We start from the raw sequence: 13,560 nt of genomic DNA, 5'->3' as shown, positions 1-13,560 counted from the left end.
TCTGTGTCACTGATGTCAGCAGTAGTTAACCCTGGTGTCCTGAGAAGGGGACCTTAGGATGACAGACAGTGTATAAGGTGCTGAGGTCACCAGTCCATGATGGAATGATGTGATTTGAGACACTTCTCAGTCCACCTGTGCTCCTATGACAGGATTCCACAGACCAGGTGGACCTGAAGAGAGTAAGGAAGAAGACTGAGTGGGGGAGGGTTGAGTATGATCAAAATATATTGTATGAAATTCTCAAAGAATTAATAAAATGTTGTTTTAAAGAATACAACTTATAGATGCCCTTTAGTGACCTGTACATGAAGGCATTTGAAAGATGCAGGAAGACTCAGCAACAGGTACAGAAGTTCCAAGCAAAGCAAGCAATAAGGTGATTGTGAAGTCCAGGGGGAATGGGAAGCAAGGGGGAAAATATGGACTAACTCTCAGGGGAAAATGATGTTCACATGAGCAGGTCAGTGTAAACAGCAGATACTAAGTTAACCAAGGGCAGTGTGCTACTGAGAGAATGAATAAGCAGGAAGAGTTGATAGTGTCAGACATCTGCTGTGGCAGGAGGCAACCCCAGATGATGCAAAAGATAGAATATATATATATTATTTAGGTCTGTGGCAATATATTAAGTGCCAGAGGGCACAGCTCAGGTGACAGCAGCTCCTCATCTCTGGGACTCATTTGTTTGATGTGTTTTAAAGCTTTTTAAAAAAAAGTTATAATGAAAATCCATCTACATGTATTATTTTGATAAAAATAAAAAAATTTAATGTTCAAAAACTTCTGAACTTTGGAGTGCACCATCGGACTAAACCAAAGAAGACACTGATGACTCACTAAAGAAAATTGAAGACATGAGATTGTGTCTGTTGAGTGGAGTCAAGGACTTCTGCAGGCAACCATTGACTCAGCCCGTTCCTTTGGTTTTCCCATACAAACAAGGCAGTGATGGGCTATTACGAACTCTATTTTCCCTGTAACTTCTGCGTGACCAAGAAGAAAAGTGCCTTCTTTTGAGTTTATTGCTATTCTTTTGGGATACTGCTATTTTGTTACGGTAAATTTAACTTAAACAATACTAATTAGCTTCAGAAATCAGTTTATAATATTTATGATGATTTATAAAATTCTGTAGAAATATATGCGTGTAATGAATCCAAGCATCTTAACAATCATTTACTTATTAGTAATTCATGTTACCTACTTAAACCACCTAAAGTGAATGCAATATAAGTTCATTTGCATCAACCACTCCAAGCCACGAGGATATTATTGAGAAGTTCTTAATTAATTCTAATTTATGAACTCTGCCTTGAAGCGTGCTCCCTCAGTAGTATTCAGCTTATTATTGCCTGCTTTGTATTTGTATATGATGCCTCACTGGAGAGTAGTAAAGCAAGCCCACACACTTTCTGCAGGAAATGACATGATCCCTCCTTTGCAGATGGGAACTGGAGGCACAGATGGTTGCGTCATTAGCCCTGAGAGATGAAGCAAGTTCGAGACAGCTAAAAACAGTACCGGGCATTAAAACCCATTTTTCCGCTCACACCCGCTGAAGCACTGATGATCATTATCATCTGTCGTTATCATGACTATTTTTGAATACCCACTTGGCACATTTTAATAAACTGTACTAGGGACTAGATTAAAATCCTTAAAGCTTGGCAGCTGTTTCTCAGAGTGTTATTTTCTGAATTTCCGTCTGCCTCATGATCTCCCTTGTTCTGCTGCAGAGACATTTGGTTTGGAGTAAATGTCTTAAAGTGATGAGCTGGCTCTGCATCAAGTGATGCAGACTCCTCATCAGCATCATCTTATGTCTCTTGGCCTCCTTTTAATTCTGCATCTGGTTTAGTCTTAGCTGAATTGAAGGACCCCCGCCACCAAATTACTCACCGTCACCCACATTTCTGAGGGACATGTGATACTCTTTATTGCAAGTGTATAAAATACTGTCAAGATTTATTCATTTATAGTGGCAAATACTACTAAACTTAATAATGCCATTATATTCAAGGTGAAGTGTTTGGGTTATGATCCGTGCTCTCTAGACATTAGAGGGAAAAACGGCCATGGGATGGTTCAGTAAATGATCGTATACTGGCAACAATCACAGGCAGAAAGTGAAAATTAGATTTCACAGAGAGTAATTTTGATTGATGGATGATGGCAAGGCTATTTTAAAAACCTGGCAAAGTTCTTTCTCCATAAAATGACCATTTACTGCATATAGTCACAGCACTTAGAATTTAGAGGACCTTAGCCTAGCTGTATATCAGCCTTGTGATTTAATAGGAAGAAGTCATCACCCTAAGAGTAACTACTTTGCTCAAGACCATAGACCAGAATTTATGACCCCCTAAAAATCCCTAATCCATGAGAAGGATGTGTGGAGTGGAAAGCAATGCTTTTTTTAGTGTCTTTATCATTTCAAAGTTTAACTCACTCAGTAGATGGTAGATAAAAAAGATAATCAACATTTTTCTAATGTGGATTTTATTTTCTCTTTGCTAGTTATTGGGGATCAGTAAATGGGCATCATATAGTTCATAACCAGAAGTGCCCAGGCTCCTGACACTTTTTACCTAAAATGAAAAAGGAAATGGAGAGGATTTATGTGACCATCTAACTGCTAGCCTCCTTGGGGGTCTCTGGGCATGATCCGACACGTGTTGTAAGGTTTCCTTGCAAGTGCACTTAATTCAAAACAAATGGCCAGAGAATGAGAGTCAAATAAACACAAGAGTGTGAGGGGGTCTCCTGGGTATAAAATTCTCTGAGATGTGGGGCAGAGTGATGATATTTAGATTCATTAAAAAAAAAAAAACCTCTGGCAATTTTCAAAAACTTCACCATCAGAGCTGCTTATGCAGCTTAATGTTTGAAACTCAAACCTGGTGATTCACCTCAACAGCAATTCTAATGACACGTTTAACTTCAACATGTTTCCAACCCTAATAATTCTGCACAAACCCCACACAATCCAGTTATTACATGTATAAGCAATCTAACACTGTACTAACTTATCCCCCAGCTATGAGACCCTTTGCTGCTTGCAGTCTCTCCTGGTCATGTGGTTCTGCTCCACCTTTGCTTCTTTTTCCTCCTCTTCCATCCTCTCTCCTTCCCTTCTTGTCCTTCTCTCTCTACCTGCCTCCACTCTCAAAGACCTCCCATCCCACCTTTCTCCTTGACTGCCCAACCACAGTCTCTAGCCTTTATTGACCAGTAACTGGGGAGAAGGTTCACATGAGATGACCTGAGTAAGTGATTGACTACTTTTCCAGGGCAATCCCTCTTGAGGAAGCAGAATTAACATCAGAATCCAAACAGCATCAGGACAACCCACAACATGGTACCTCCAAAATATTGTATTTTCTCTGGTAGGTGAGATGGCTAGCAGGGAAGGGTGCTTGTAACTAAGAAAGGCAACCTGAATTTGATCCCTAGAATCTACATGATGGAAGGAGAGAACTGACTTTCACAAGTTGTCTTCTGACTGTTGAGGTTTGGTCTGTTGCTATGAATTGTAATGCTAAATATTGGCCGTGGTTGCCCCCAGGGATGAGGAGATTCTCAGGTAGACCCAAGTGATGCTATGCAACTTTGCCCCACCAAGGAATCCCTGATCGGTGAATAAAGATGTCTACAGCTTATATTTGGGCAGAAGACAGATAGGCAGAGTTCTGGTTCAGGGGCTGGGAGTCTGAGGCAGAGACCATGCGGAGAGAGAGAGGAAGATGGAGAGAGGAGAAGATGTTATGGGTTAGGTAAGTCATGAAAACATGGCCATGAAGGCTGGCCAATTGAAGTTAAGAGCTGCTCAGATGGAACATGCAAGTTATAACTCAGAGTTATTGATGGGGAAGTAGATTTTAATAGCTTAAAAGGTAGGTATCTGCTCAGCTCTAGTGCTCTTAAGGCTTATTATAAATATAAAATGGTGTGTCTTTTATCTGGAACTGAATGTTCAAAGGTAGGGTAGAAACCCCTGCTTGAGATTCAATATTACAACAACATCTTGCTTCTACATAGGTGCACACCTGTGCATGGGCACGCGTACACTAAACAAACAAACAACTATAAAACCCACATATTATTTTCTCTAGTTCTACAGAATGAGGAAAAATTTTTTAGGTGTTTTCATTCCAAGATTTGATAATGGAGCTGGGAGTGAGAAGAGGTTTCCTCTTCCAGGATGGGCAGTTATCGTGGGACTTTCTTGGATGCACCGGTGTTATTAAATCAGGACACAGAGGCTTATTATTTTGAAGCTTAGGCCTTTTGCTTAGGGACTCTCCCAGCTACTCTAAAACTAGTCAGTAACTAATACTGACACTAGTCCTGCCAAGTGGCCAAGTCTATCTCTCTGCTCACTCTGCTCCATCCTTTCACCTCCATCTCTGCTGGCGAATCTCTTGCTTCCAGTTGTTCTCCCAGCATCCCTTTCTCAATCCAAAAGTTTTGCCCTCCACTTCTTGCCCAGCTATTGGCTGTCAGATCTGTGTAATACAGATCTGACAACCAGATTCAATTCTAGATTGCTCCAGGCAAGTGAGGAAGAACAAATATTTACAAAATAGAAAACGAGGTAATGGACTACCGAAATGGCAATACCAGAATCCTGCCAGCATTTAGCCCTCTGTGGGAGAGCAAACCATTAAATATACAGGGACACACCTTTATACAGTGTACTCCAACAATTAATAAAGGTGGATCACAGACGTAATCTCATAAAACATAGGCCAATCTTTAATCCATTCTATTAAGTTGTGCTATACAAATAGTGCGAGTGCTCTGTGGCTTTGCTTAATTCCTTTATAGACGATTGCAGGAGACAAGAGTGCAGCCTCTTACTATTACCTGGATGTTTCTTGCTGCCTTGCTTGTTGAGAAGGTACTCCTTCCATTGGTGTGAACACTTTTTCATTTGGGGGTTATTTCCAAAGAAAGCTGAGGCTGGTTAAAGCAGGAGAATCACAGTGTCTCCAGGCTTAAGAAGTGAAAGACACCTCTGCGTGCTGTATCTAGCGTGGCTCCAGGTATGAACCCAGACTCTCAAGGAAGTGAAGAACAAATACACAGACACACAGACAAGCTGGTATTGACTGGAATGGGGTCTGCTGGAGGAACCAGCATCCCAGAAGCTCAGCATGTTTATTACAAACAGTTGAACAGGGAGGCAGGTTACTGTATACAGATAAACCAGAAGGCAAGGTTTCACTAATGTCAGTCGGAGCAGTCTCTGTGGAGGAGCAATTTTCAGGCTGGAAACATGCAGCAGGGAAGAAACGATGGTGGGCATTTTCCACACACAGAAAACAGAGGAAAGCTTTGCTATTCCTCTGATTTCCATTCCAGAGGCAGGAAGAGCTTTGCTAATCTCACGGGTTGGAGGCTTTGGAGTCCTTGACATAGCTGTACCTGTGTCAAACAATACACATTCACTCGACTTCCCACACTCCAGGCTTCCTCTGCTCTCCACACATACTTCCCGTATTGTATTAGCAGAACAAACAGGTTGTGCAAGGGTAAGAGGCTGGCCTCTGGCCATGCAGCTCTTGGCAGAGAAAGACCCAGCATCCAGTGACGTGAGATGTATAAAGCGGTTTCGTGTGTTTGTAGGTTGAGTCCTGGGAAGATAAAACATCAATTAGAATAGCAATTCTGGTTTGTCTATTATGATAAAAATGAAGAGAAAACAAAGCAGACTGCATTTTAAAAGGAGCTGTGATCAGCATTGATCCAGACAACTGCTTCCGGTCAACCTCACACAGAGTGAGCTCACAAAGAAACATTGTTTTGAATTTAGACTATAAATAAAGACCCTCAAGAGAAAATGTAGAATGCAAACTCTTTAAGAATGCCAGCATGGGGCGGCCAGTGAACCGGTCTCTGTGGCTATGCAGTTATTATTTACTTCTGAGATGTTACCTCGAAGAAAAACTATTTCTGCAAATTGCTGCTTAAGACCCATCGTGTATGGTTTGCGTTATGTATTCACCATGTTTATGCTAACTGTTCTCACTTCCTTAACTTTATAGTGAAATAAATACAGAAGTTGTGGTAAAGCTTTCTGTAACATACACTATCACTTCATTTCAACATGATTAATGGTTGTTCTTCCTTGTCACTTGACAGGATTTAGAATCAATCATGTAGGAGAGAGAACCTCTTAAGGGTGTCCATGACATTTCCAGGAAGGTTTAACTCCAAGTGGGAAGCTATACCCTAAATACAGGGAGAAACATCCCAGGGACTGAGGCTCAGAACAAACAAAAGGGAGAAGGCCTATAAAGCATCAGCGTTCATTTCCCCCAGCACTCTGACCAGGAATAACCAGCTACTCCATGCTCCTGCTGCCCACTCCAGCTGCTGTGACTTCTCCACAATGATAGACTGTATCCCTTCAAACCATGAGCTTGAATCAACCCTTCTTTCCTTAGGTTGCTTTTGTTGAGTATTCTGTCATAGAAGTGAGACAATGGTAACTAATAGAGAACCTGACCTGCATTTTAACAAGCAGAGCAAACTACGTAAGGAACAAACCAAACTCTGACTTATTAGTTCTGTTTTGGATTCAAAGGCAAGCTTGCCAGTAGGCTAGAAGCAGGCAGCCTGGCACCTATGCTGTTTTTCAGCCCAGGGTTGATTGCTGCCATGAAATCATCAAACTTTCCCTCAGCCCTTAACCTCGAGGTGTGCAGTGGGTGTCTCACCCACCCTCCTGGCAGCCGGGAGGTGCCAGGAACAGCATGGTGTGGTCTCAGCTGGTTTCAGCAAGGGACCTGAGGCTTGTCTCAGGAAATTCCTGGCAACTTTTTAATTCTGTACAGGTACAGGGTTGCCCAGGTGACATGACTTTGGACCCAGTAACATAATGAGAAGGTTAAGCAGATGTTACGTGAGGAACTCCCTCAGGGAAAGAAACGTTGTCCCTTTCGCTGAAGGAGGCACTTGGCAAGCTGCACTCTTGAGGGCAGAATTGAAAAGACCCCACCCCCACTCCTAAGTCACAGCAGGAATAAGAACATAGCCTCATCTTTGTTGGTTTGCTGTTTTAAAAAACAAATCCCTAGAGGCTGGAGAGCTGGCCTGGTGGTGAGGAGCCCTAGGTGCTCTTACAGAGGACCAAAGTGCAGTTCCCAGCCCCCACACTGGGCCACTGCCAACTGCCTGTGATTCTAGTTCTAAGGGGACCAGATACCCTCTTCTGCCCTTTATAGGCACCCACATGTGCACTTATTTCTACACACACACACACACACACACACACACACAAATACATTAACAAAAATAAAAGTCCTAAAAACAAATCTCTGCAACCTGCTCTACTGCTCTTTGTATGTGTGTGTGTGATGTGTGTGTATGTATGTGTGTGTGCACGTGCACATGTGTGTTGGGGGGGTAAGCACATGTGTATGTGCCAGAGAATGAGCTAATTTTCATCATCTCCACCATCTGGTAAGCCCCACTTGACACACAGCCCCTGAATAAGTGAAGGTCACATGACAATGTACATACTAACTCCTTTCAGTTAAAAAAAAATCTGGAGGCATCATTATGGTTTTGGGACAATAAGCACTGAAAAGTATCAAGTCTTTAAAAGAAAATCCTGATTTTTTTTTTTTAAGAAAGAAAAATATCCATTGACCAGGACCTGATTCCATCCCACATAGGCATGCACAGTAGAGCTAAGGAAGAGAGAGAAGGCATGGAATGAAGGAAGTGAGAGGGGCCAACGATTTCTTATTTCCTACTTTTTACAGAAGGAAGCACCCGCTGTCACTCTTTAGAGTCCTGGTGGGAGCCATCTCCTGGAAACCCCCCTGGAGCAGCAGTGGCCCCACCACCCACCCTCTGAAACATGAGTTCCCATCACTGGTTCCCCAGTAAGTTCGGGGTCCAACTGTTCCAGAATTACTCTCTTACTGGCTAAAACGCAGGCTCCTGTAGGTACCTGGACCTGCAGAATCAGTGGGGAGGGACTAACGAGTAGTCTTGGGACATCGCTGAGAACCCACTGGAAGCAGGTTTAGTTCATTTCTAGTTGCAAAGATTGATACCATAAAAAGATACTCTAACAAAAGACATCTTCCTTGGGATAAACTGAGACCACTTGTTACCAGTGCTTCACTGTTTTCAACATGACTTACTCCCCTGTTCGCCCTTGCTTATGTGGGCCACACTGTGGACACACTGGACTGGAGGGTGCTGGAAGTTGTATAGAAAAGAGGAAGTAGAAGAAAACGCACACTTTGCACATCTGCTGTTATTTTATATAAATAAGTGTGAGAATTTCCTGTTTTTCTGAAATCATCAAATGGTTGCTATCAGCTATTTATAATATATTTACTACTATTTTCAGACCTAATTTTCACTTCTCCCACTTAAATGGCTATTTAAAGATACACCCAAGTACAGTTCAAGGGACCTGAGATTTCAGTCCAGTGGTCTCTTAAATCATGCCTAACATTCTAGGAAAGCAAGAGCTTCTGAAAGGTGAGGGCAGTCATTTCAACAGATAACCAGCACCATCTAGTGGACTTAAGTAACCCTTTGTCAAATTCAGACCCTGGAAGAGGCTGAGAAAGTGTGTCGTTGGTGGAATCTTAGGGGAGATGAGTTCTGAAGTGACCAGGAAGGGAGAGGGGACATTAACCTTCTGATGCTCACCTTCTCAGATATAAACCTGCACAATAATTATGCCAACTAGGAGGGTATGGGGAAATAAATGAGAAAGAAAGAATCTGAGCCATGTCTTAAGCATTCTGTAAACATCATTTTTCAGTGATATAAGACACAGAATCATGGGAGCTGGGGCCCCACTGTGGCACACACTATGAACAACCCTTAGGAAGAAATGGCTTCTGAGCTTGGTCTGTGATGTCTATGCTCCCCCAGCTCATAATTGCAGTTGGCACGAGCTTATGGTGCGAAGAGGGAAGCCGGGCCACTGCATCTGGTAGTTGGAGCCCAGATGGAACGCAATGTGGGCTTTTTCTCAGTCCTTCAAATATGACTCCACTCAGAAGGAGGGTGTCAAGAGCAGGAGAGATGGGAAACAAAAACAAAATCTAACTCCAAAACCAACACTGCCATATGTGCCCACCCTGGAATAAGACCAGGGGAAATTTAGCTTAAAATACATTCATTCTACAAAAACTACTTATGAATTACTCGTGAAGGCATAACACTCCACAGAGAGTATCCACAGAAGAACACAGAACTGTAGAAAACACAGTTTAGAAAAAGATGGTGTGTTCTGTCATATTTGAATGTTAACTGTTTTGAGAGCATCGTCCTCAATATGATGCAGAAGTACATGCAAGAAATTAAGGACAAATACAAAACAACTCAGTTTATTAAAGTGTGCTCTCAAGGTCCACAGAGCCTCTGAGCAGTTAGCAAAATGAGAACAGCAGGGAGCAAATAAACTGGGAAGAATATAGGGACAGATGCTAACTCATCAAGACTGCTTTATGCAAAATATAATCAATAAAGACTTAGTGTGGGATGACGACACAGCGAGGGGCGGGAGTTTGCTCCATTTGGTTTAAAGAGTTCTCATGTTGCATACATTTTAAAAGGGAACTATTTAAAAAGGAAAACACCAGAGATCGCATACAGTCTTTGTAGCTCTGTATTTTCTAAGTTTTTTCCCCTCTGTCACATCACCAAGAAACGTGAAAAAATTTAATAGTCCTCATTAAGCATCCAACATAAAAACTGGAGAGAGGGGTTGGGAGACAGCTCATCGGCACTTGTACTGGAGTATGAGAACCTGAGCTCATAACTCTAAAGCCCCATAAAAGCTGGAGGGGGTAATATACATCTGCAAGCCCAGAGCTCCTTTGGGGAGATGGGGGCGGAAAAAAGAAAATTCTAGAAAGTTGATGGGCTAGCCAGTCTCAGTCTTACACACACCATGAAAAGACAATAAAGAGACTCTGTCTTAAACAAGGTGAAAGATAAGTATTGACACTTGAGATTGCCCTCTGACCTCCACACCCATATTGGTACATCTGGGTTGCATTTGCACACGAGTATGTGTATTATATAGACCAGCACAAGGTGCACACACTTACACATGCACACACATACAAAGAAAAAATGGCTTTTGTTCACAGAACAGAAGCAACATGTAGGCACGAGGAGATGATCAACCTGTAGCTACTCAAAAAAGCAGCTGGAGGATCCAGGAGCCCTGACATCCATCACCTGAGAGGGTCCCTCCAGAGACCAAATCAGCATTTTATCAAGATCATTCACTGGGTGATGTATTTACAGTTAGAGGTGGAGAAAGTGGTGTAAAAGTTCTGACCTCTTTGCTCGCAGCTGCAGCCCTGTATCAGTAGTTTATGCAATGGTCGTTTTCATGTACAGTGGACTTAAGAACTCCAATCCATGTCCAACCTCATTTTCCAAGTGAGGACACTAGCCCATAAACATTTTTTAATTTATTAGGGCTACCCAACTATTTAATAACAGATTTCTAACAGTGGTACTTTCTTTGTATTATAAACTGTCTTTCCATTTCTCACTTCTAATTTATGTGAGTGGGTGCTTTGCCTTGTGTATCACTTGTGTGTGGCGCCTGCAGAGGCTAAAGAGGGCGTAAGATCACTTGGATTAAAGTTGCAGAACGTTGTCAGCCACCATGTGGGTGCTGAGGATAGAACCCTGGTTCTCTGGAAGAGCAGCCAGTGCTCATAACTTCTGAGCCATCTCTCCAGTCCTTCCCCTTTTATTAAAAAATAAACAAAACAGGTGCCATAGTTTGGATAAATGTTCCCTAATGACGTTAAATGTTTGTTGCCAGCCCACAGTGCTATTAGGAGAGGCTGGAGCAGTCATGAGGTAGTTAAATGGATGCAGTTAGGTGACTGGGGGGGACATGCCCTTGAAGCACTGGGTCCCTGACCCCTAATCTCTCCATGTCTTTGTTTCTCAGCTGTTTGTCGTCAGGTGAGGTGGCTGGTCTTCTCAGTGCTTCTGCTATCATCTATTCTGCTGCCAAAGCCGGGAGCACAAGGCCAAGAGACCAGAGGCAGAGACCCCTCTCCCCTCAAACCATGATCTCAAAGAAAGCTTTCTTCTTTGTAAGTTCATTTTATCACTGAAACAGAAAGCCGACTAACAAATATAGCACAGTCTAGGGAGTGAGATCATACATGATTGTTTTATGTCTTGTGGCAGCAGAGCCTTCACAGGAGGCAGTCACACAAAAGAGGAACCAAGCCACTCAGTTGGGAAGCTGTATTCCAGGTCCAAGTCACTCAGACAGTTGGGAAGCTGTATTCCAGGTAGAAGAACAAGGACTTGGGGCGTGTGTGTGTGTGTGTGTGTGTGTGTTTCAAGTTGTGTTTCTAAGTTCTTGACAAATACTGATCTTTAACATGTAGAAACAGGAAGTCTGAACTGCAGAATTTTGTTCCTCTTTTACTTTGGTGCTTGTATCAAGCCCAGGACTCCACATAAGCTAAGTACAGACTCTGCTTTTCTACCTCTAGGCCCTTAAATTATTCTCGAAACACTTCCAACTCTCGTATTCTTACTATTATGATTATCTGAAACATGTTTAAATAATAACTATTAGGGCTGGAAATCCTGCTCAGGGGTTGAACTCATGCCTCCTCGTGTGTAGAGACTAGATTTCCATCTCCAGTACCCCCTACCCCCACAAAGAACAAACAACACACAAATACAAAGAAAAAACCCCTCAAATCCAAATGATTAAATTTAGACATATTTAGATTCAAATTCTGGAAAATGCAGAGAACATTACTGGGTAGAATTGTAACAATATCATGTTAACTAAGAGACAACTGATACCAAGGTCAAAAGAAGTTCCATTTCTGAGGGGAACAAAGAACACAAAATTATAGTTTAGTTATGCTGAACCAAGATATCCCCGAACAGTGTCCAAACCACACGTGAGGTTTTTTAATAGGTGACCTCCACGGTTTATGGAGGTGCTTCCCTGGCTAGGCATGAGTCTTGACTCAAGCCCACTTTGATGCATTTGTTAATGAGGGTAATTCCAGCTGAGGAACGATGAAGGCACACTGGATACTTTCAGTTGTTTACTCAACTTTTCTGGAACACTCTGTTCTTCGACCGTTAGCAGATGTGCAATCCTCTCCCAGTATCTAGAGTCCACTTTAGAAAGGCAGTCTTGGGGACTTCTTTTTCCTTGCTTTGGGACTGTCCTGGCTCATACACAGGCTCTCTCACATACTAAGTAGGCACCCTACCACTGAGGTACATCTCCAGTCTAGCTATTCAGTTTTTTTTCATAGAGCATGCAAATCTACTAGTAATTTAACTTATTGATACCATGGGTTGGGAATTGTAATGGTAAGGACTTATTGTGAATCAAACTCATTATTTCCTTGTTCTTTTTCTTAAAATGTATGAATATATGTGTGTATGTATATGTGCATATATGTGTGTATGTATGTGTATGTATATGTGTGCATGTATGTATATATGTGTATGCATGTATGTGTTCATGTATGTATGTGTATGTATATGTGCATGTATGTGTATTAGGGTTCTCTAGAGTTACAGAACTTAGGGGTAGTCTCTATATAGTAAGGGAATTTGTTGATGAGTTACAGTCTGTAGTCCAACTCCCCAACAATGGTCAGCAGCAGCTGGGAATGGAAGTCCAAGGATCTAGCAGTAGCTCAGTCCCACAAGGCAAGCAGGTGAAGAAGAGCAAGTCTTCCTTCTTCCAATGTCCTTATGGAGGTCTCCAGCAGAAGTTGTGGCCCAGATGAAAGGTATGTACCTCCATGCTTGGATCTGGGACTTGCTTTGTCTCAGATGACCTTGAACTCAGAGATCTCCTTGCCTTAGTCTCCTGGGATTCATAGCTACTGTGCCTCCAGATCTTCATGCCAAGATCCAGGTCAGAAACTTGTATCCCCTAGCCTCAAGATTAGGATCACAGGTGAGTCCTCCAATTCTGTATTGTAGTTCATCCTAGATATAGTCAGGTTGACAGCCAGGAGTAGCCACTACAGTATATATGTGTGTGTTTGTATGTATGTCTGCAGATGTGCCATGATGTGCATGTGGAGGTCAGAAAAGACTGTGAATTGGAAGTTGATTCCCTTCTTGTAACTTTACATGGGTTCTGTGGCTTGAACTCTGGTTTCTAGGCTTGCATAGCAAATGCCTTTACTTGCTGAGCCATGTTCCTGGCTCAGTTTTATTTCTTGAAACATTGTTCAGAGTATATAACAATGGTATCAGCTTCCTACTTTATTCCCAGAATGATTCAGTTCAAGCTGGGTGTCATGGCACAGGCTTATAGTCCTAGAGCTCAAGGGAGGAAGGTGACAAGTGCCAGACAGCCTGGGCTACACAGTGAGATCTTGGTTTAAAAAAGAAAACCATATACAAACCAAGAAAACACTAAAACGCCTCCTTGTCTGCACAGGCAGGGTCCAAACACATACCAGCTTTAAGGAAGATGGGCAGATTAAACTGTGCCATACCCCTGCCTTCTACCTGGGTTCCAGGAAGTGGTAACCTCAACTTCCG

This window comes from Grammomys surdaster, unplaced genomic scaffold (genome assembly GCF_004785775.1).
Source record: "Grammomys surdaster isolate TR1022 unplaced genomic scaffold, NIH_TR_1.0 170, whole genome shotgun sequence".
NCBI classification, from domain to species: Eukaryota; Metazoa; Chordata; class Mammalia; order Rodentia; family Muridae; genus Grammomys; species Grammomys surdaster.
Note: the sequence above shows the minus strand (reverse complement) of the source record.